The sequence below is a fragment of the Mesocricetus auratus genome, unplaced genomic scaffold, assembly GCF_017639785.1.
Source record: "Mesocricetus auratus isolate SY011 unplaced genomic scaffold, BCM_Maur_2.0 Super-Scaffold_100020, whole genome shotgun sequence".
Taxonomy (NCBI): domain Eukaryota; kingdom Metazoa; phylum Chordata; class Mammalia; order Rodentia; family Cricetidae; genus Mesocricetus; species Mesocricetus auratus.
The window spans coordinates 35,909,363-35,915,087 of NW_024429201.1; positions in this window are offsets into that span (position 1 = coordinate 35,909,363).

Genomic DNA, 5,725 nt, shown 5'->3' on the forward strand with positions numbered 1-5,725 from the left:
AGGATTCCTGAGTCGCGTCTTCCTTGCTGGTCGAGGTGGTCGTGACAATTGGTGGCCCGTACGGGGACGCTCGTACGAAGAAAGGAATTCAGAACTCACAGCGGTCAGGGGGTGCACCGGTAAGTCCCCAGGTAAGGCGGGGATCCGCGAAAAGAGCGGGATTATTGTTCTCACCCGTAGAGAAGGGGAGAACGGTCAGCAGAGCCGCGTCAAAGCGGACGGGATAAAAATGAAAGTAGAGCCGCGTCAAAGCGGACGGGACAAAAAGGAAAGTAGTAGAGCCACGTCAAAGCGGACGGAGTAAAAGTGAAACAAAGGATTTTTTGGGTTTTCTTTTCACTGTTTGTTATTAAAACATGGGTAATTCCACATCCCGCCCAATTTTTCTGGCACTCAACGAGTTGCTGCCATCAAAAAATCTTAGACTAAAAAAGGGACCACGACAAGAGCAGGGCAAAAAAAGGACTGGGACAAGAGCAGTTGGTTTGCTCCTCTCTGTAGGTAAGAGAGAGCAGGACAAATGGTTTGTGGAGCAGCGAACCAAAAGTAAAAACATCGTTAGCTTGGCTAGCAGGGAACCCAAAGTAAAAGCTAAAAAGAAACATTAGAAGCTTAAAAGAAACATTGTTAGTTTGGCTAGCAGGAACCGAAAGTAAAAACATTGTTAGTTTGGCTATGAGCGCTTCTCAGTTGCACCCAATTTTTTGGCTCTGAATGAGCTGCTTCGTTCTAAGAATCTAAGATTTTTGGAAGTTAGGGAGAGATCTTGATTTTGCATGGGACTGAGGAACAATATGGAAAATACACAAAAGTCTAGATACTGTATGCTATTGTGTTTTTCAATTTTTTGAAAAATCCACCCTCTCCTAATGGGGACTAAAGAACTACAAACACACTCTTAAGACCAACACAACAGTAAACACACTAGCTGCTCCATAGTCATTCTACTGCTTTGAAATCTTGGAACCAGGGTGTCGATCAATACCCACAGAAAAGGTGGGACCTCACTGTGGACGTCCCAAAAGAAGCCACTGCTTTCCTGGGTGCTCCTTGAGTGGAGGCCTGGCTCATGGGTCCTCTGAAGTCACGGCAGGAAGAGATGTGCTAGGTAGCTACGTGGGCAGGAGAAGAAATAGAAACAAATTCCCGGAGGATGTTTTTGGCTATTTCAATGTTGTTGTGGGCAATGACCAAAGCTTTCTGAATGTCCTGGTAGGAGTAGCCCTGACTCATGAGACGCTCAATCTCACTCGAGAGCTGTGGTGAGGCGGCCGTGGAAGCAGGGTTAGCAGTGGCACCTCCACCTTGCTGACCGCTACTTGCTTTTCGTTCAGAGTTGATTCTCCGAGGGAATGGTTTAGGGGCCTCTCAGGAACTTGGGAACTCTCATTGAAGTTTGTTGTAGGATCACCATCCAGAGGTAACCAGCCAAAGGAGGAGCTAACATTAGACAGCCGGCACAGGTGGCTTAAGCACATCGTAGCCATCATCCTCATTTTCTGATTCCTCAGGGCCAGTGCTGGTGTGGGCTGTAGCCCAATTCCCTTCTAATCTGAGACGGTGTTCATCCATCTCTGACTTTAGTTTATTTTCTAGAGTCATCAGCTGCTTTTGATGCTGCAGCCTCATCCTCTTGTAACCAGACAATATCAAAATTTCACTCATGCAGCTAACCTGTCTAAAAGATTGTCTCAGTTTTTGCTACAGAATTGGACGTCTGATTTTGAAGACACCATGAGAGAACTCCGGATGGCTATTGTGCATGTGAATTCCACTCGAGTTGACCTGTCCCTTGCTGATGGCCTGATGTCCTGGTTAAACTCTGCCATGGATCACCTAAAGGAATGGGTGGGAATAGGGTCCCTACTTGGCCTGATGGCCATAGCCTCCCTGGTATGCCTGTGGTGCTTCTGTAATGCTCAGTCTAATCAGCGCCATAATGCAATGATGGTCATGCAAGCATTCGCTGCCATTGAAGAAGGTCAGTCCCCCTCAGCCTGGCTGGCTACCTTTAAAAACTAATTTTCTCCAGTCGGGGTGCAAGGCTAAGCACTGCACGAGGGTTTGCTTGTAAGCAGTTAAGCTACCCTCGGAAGACAAGCCCGATTGCATGAAGGTTGTACCCAAGATCCTTCCCCTGGGAAAACAGGTACAGGATGGGTCAGGGTCACCATAGGTGTAGAGTCTGTAGGTGTCACCTGTACATTATCCCAGCTTTGCACACCAGGGATCGGGCCTCTATCTTCACCCACCTTTGTTATATAAAAACAAAAAGGGGGAACTGTAGAGAGCTGCGAAGTGCCGCACCCTTAAGATGGTGCTGGCTTCCACCTCTGCTAGCCCGATAGCAAGTGCTCTCTGTGATAAACAACTCCTTATTTGGTCAAGGCTGGATATCAGGCTTGCTTCCTCGTATGTGGACCTATCTGCTGTTGCCACATGGCTTACCGGGGTTGGCTGCCCAAGGGCCTTTTTAAGATGTGGGCGGGCACTCCCTGGGGTCAGAAGATTTGTTCAAGGTCCTGAATAAACTGCTTGTGAGAAGGATTCCTGAGTCGCGTCTTCCTTGCTGGTCGAGGTGGTCGTGACACTTTACCTTCATACACTGCAGGGTAGCTGGGTGGGGTTTTGCCTGAGTGCACACTCCTTTTATTCCATTTTGCAACTTGCCTCTCCTTAAAGCTTTTAGCACATGCTTTGGCTCCAACACTGGATTCTATGATAATCTTTTTCTCTGCAAACTGTATATTTTGTATTTCTTTTTGCCTTGTAGAATGGCATGGATTACTAATAACCATGCAACAGAGTCAAGACTGGGTTCTTTGTCCAAAACTTTTCAATTTAACCACAGACAGATTCTTATGACAATGGCAGAAAGCAGTCATATTCTTTGCCAAAATACCATAAGAAAGGTATCTAGCCCAGTTGCTAACAAAGCAAACTCCTTGAGCTGGGCCTTCATAAACCACATTGCTCTCAGAACTATTGTCTTCCTACTTGGAAGTGTTCACTTGCAGTGTTCAACTATTTTCCTAGTCCAAGGTTTCAATGTCTTCCACATTTCTCTAAAAACAAAAAAAACAAAAACAAAAAACATATGGTCAGGCCTATGACAGCAATAACCCACTTCTGTCTTGGATACTTTTCTATTGATGTGACAGGTACCATGGCCAAGGCAACTTGTAAAAGAAAGCACTTAATTTTGGGCTCATGATTCCAGAGGATAGAGTCCATGGGTCTTATAGTTGGGAGCATGGCAGCAAGCAGGCAGGCATAGTACCTCAGCACTAGCCGAAAGCTTACATGTTGATCCACAAGCAGAAGGCAGAGGAGCTAACTGGGGATGGAATGGGCTTCTGAAATCTCAAAGCCTTCTTTCAGAGATGCACATCCTTCAACATGACCCGACCTCCTAACCCTTCCCAAAGAGTCCCACCAACTGGGGACCAAGCATTTAAACATATGAGCCTTTGAGAGGGACGCTGTCATCCAAAAGAACACACTTATTGTTTTAAAGAAAGGATTCTATCAATAGTGCTGAGAGAGAGAGAGACGGAGAGGGAGAGAGAGAGACAGAGAGAGAGAGACAGAGAGAGAGAGCACTTCAGTAGTTGATATGATAGAACCCAGGAGAAGCAAACTGAAGTCAGAGATAGGAAGTCAGAAGATTAAGTCATATCATGAACATGTTCGCCGTTTTAAAGGAGAGTCAGAATACATTGTGTGCTTGACTGTGCATGCTTGTGAGAGCAATGGAAAAGTCACGAGAATTGTGCTGTAGACAAAATGTATGTTCCTAAGTTCACGTTGAAACATATCCCACATATGGTGACACTCAGAAATGTAGCCTTTTGTAGTTGAATAGATTACGAAGGTCTGACTCTGTGAATGATTCCTTCATTACAGGGACACAGAATCTGTTATGCTGTCTGATCCTTGTAGCCACAGCAAGAAGGCAGCAGTCTAGGAACTATGAAATGAGCCCTCACCAAATTTTCTGGCATCTTGACTGTGGAATTTATAGTCAACAAGTTTTATTGGAGATTTCAACCAAAAAAATTTTTTAATTACACCAAAATTCAAAACTTGCCCCCCAAAATTGGAGAGATAAGACTAGTAGATTTAATCAGAGCAATTTATGCAATAAAAGGTGTCAAAATATGAAGAAAACTAGTCCACCTGAAGATGCATCATCTTATACATATAAAATGTGTAAAGATTCACCATATCAGGTCCCTACAACTTGACCTCTCTGACCCAATTCTCTTTCTCTTTATTATATTTTCATGATTCATCATTGTTGGTTCAGTTTGTAAGCCTGTAGCTTAGGTTTTTTTCTGTGGGTTTTCATTTCTTTTCTAAATGTTTTAAGATTTATTTTATTGGGGCTGGAGAGATGGCTCAGTGGTTAGGGGCACTGACTGCTCTTCCAGAGGATCCAGGTTAAATTCCCAGCACCCACATGGCAGCTAACAACTGTCTATAACTACAAGTGTGACATCCTCACACATACACGCCCAAAAAACACCAATACAAATAAAATATAAATAAGTTATATTAAAGAAAAGAAAAAAGGATTTGTTTTATTTTGGGAGATGGGAAAGAAATCTGAGTGGTTAGAATTACTTGCTTCTTTTCTAGGGGACCTGTGTTCAGTTCTCAGCACCCACATAGTGCAGCTCACAAGCCCCTGTAACTCCAGTTCCAGGGGTCTGATGACCTCTTCTGGCCTCCATGGATACCCAAACACATGTGGTATATACATATAAATAAGAAAATTTTAAATTATTATTTTTAATTATGTATAAATGTATGTGATTGTGAGAGTGAGCTGCTGACGTCTTAAAAACACCAAAGAGGGCAAGAGATCTCTCACCAAAACTGGAGTTCCAGCTGGTTATGAGCTGCCCAGCATGGGTGCTGGGAACTGAAGGAAAGTCCTCTGGAAGTGCTCTTACATCACCGAGCTACCTCTCAACTTCGTATATGTAAAACGACTCACACGAAATAAGACTGCATGGTCTGCAGTTTTATTTCTCAGAATTTTGTTGACTTAAATCTTGACCTCAGCTACAGAATCTAAAAATAGAGCAGAGGAAAAGTTTTTGTTCCCTATGGCACCTTAACTTTTTCTTATTGAATTGTAAGCACTCTTTATATATTTTAAGGGTTTTTACTCTTTGTTCTTCCTTCTCTTCATCGTTCTCTCCCCTTGCTTCCCCCTCCACTATTTATGACATATAATGTTAAGTCACTGAAGATTTTGTTGTGATTGCTTGTTTTAATGTAATGCATCCCCTCCTCTTCTATTGCATACATGTGTGGTTTTCATTTACACATGTACATTTTCAATCAACTTGGGATTCATTTTGTGTGTGTGTGTGTGTGTGTGTGTGTGTGTGTGTGTGTGTGTGTTTGGGTTTTTCTTGGATTAGTTTTTATGATGGCATGAACCTTTGTCTTCCATAGGAGAAACTGTAATGGTACTGAATCCACTGATTGGAATTCTCATTGATGAAGTACTAAGCAGGTGTTTTGCTTCTTCTGGGTTCTGTATTGTTTTCCCCAGACTTATTTGATAAGAACTTCTGAAACTTTCACTTAGTAAAACAAAATTTCACATAGTATATTTTCAAATAGTAATTTGAAATTTCACATGGTACATTTTTCTAAGATATTAAAAAGAAAGTTGTTAATGTTATATAAGAAAGCACCACTTGAACAC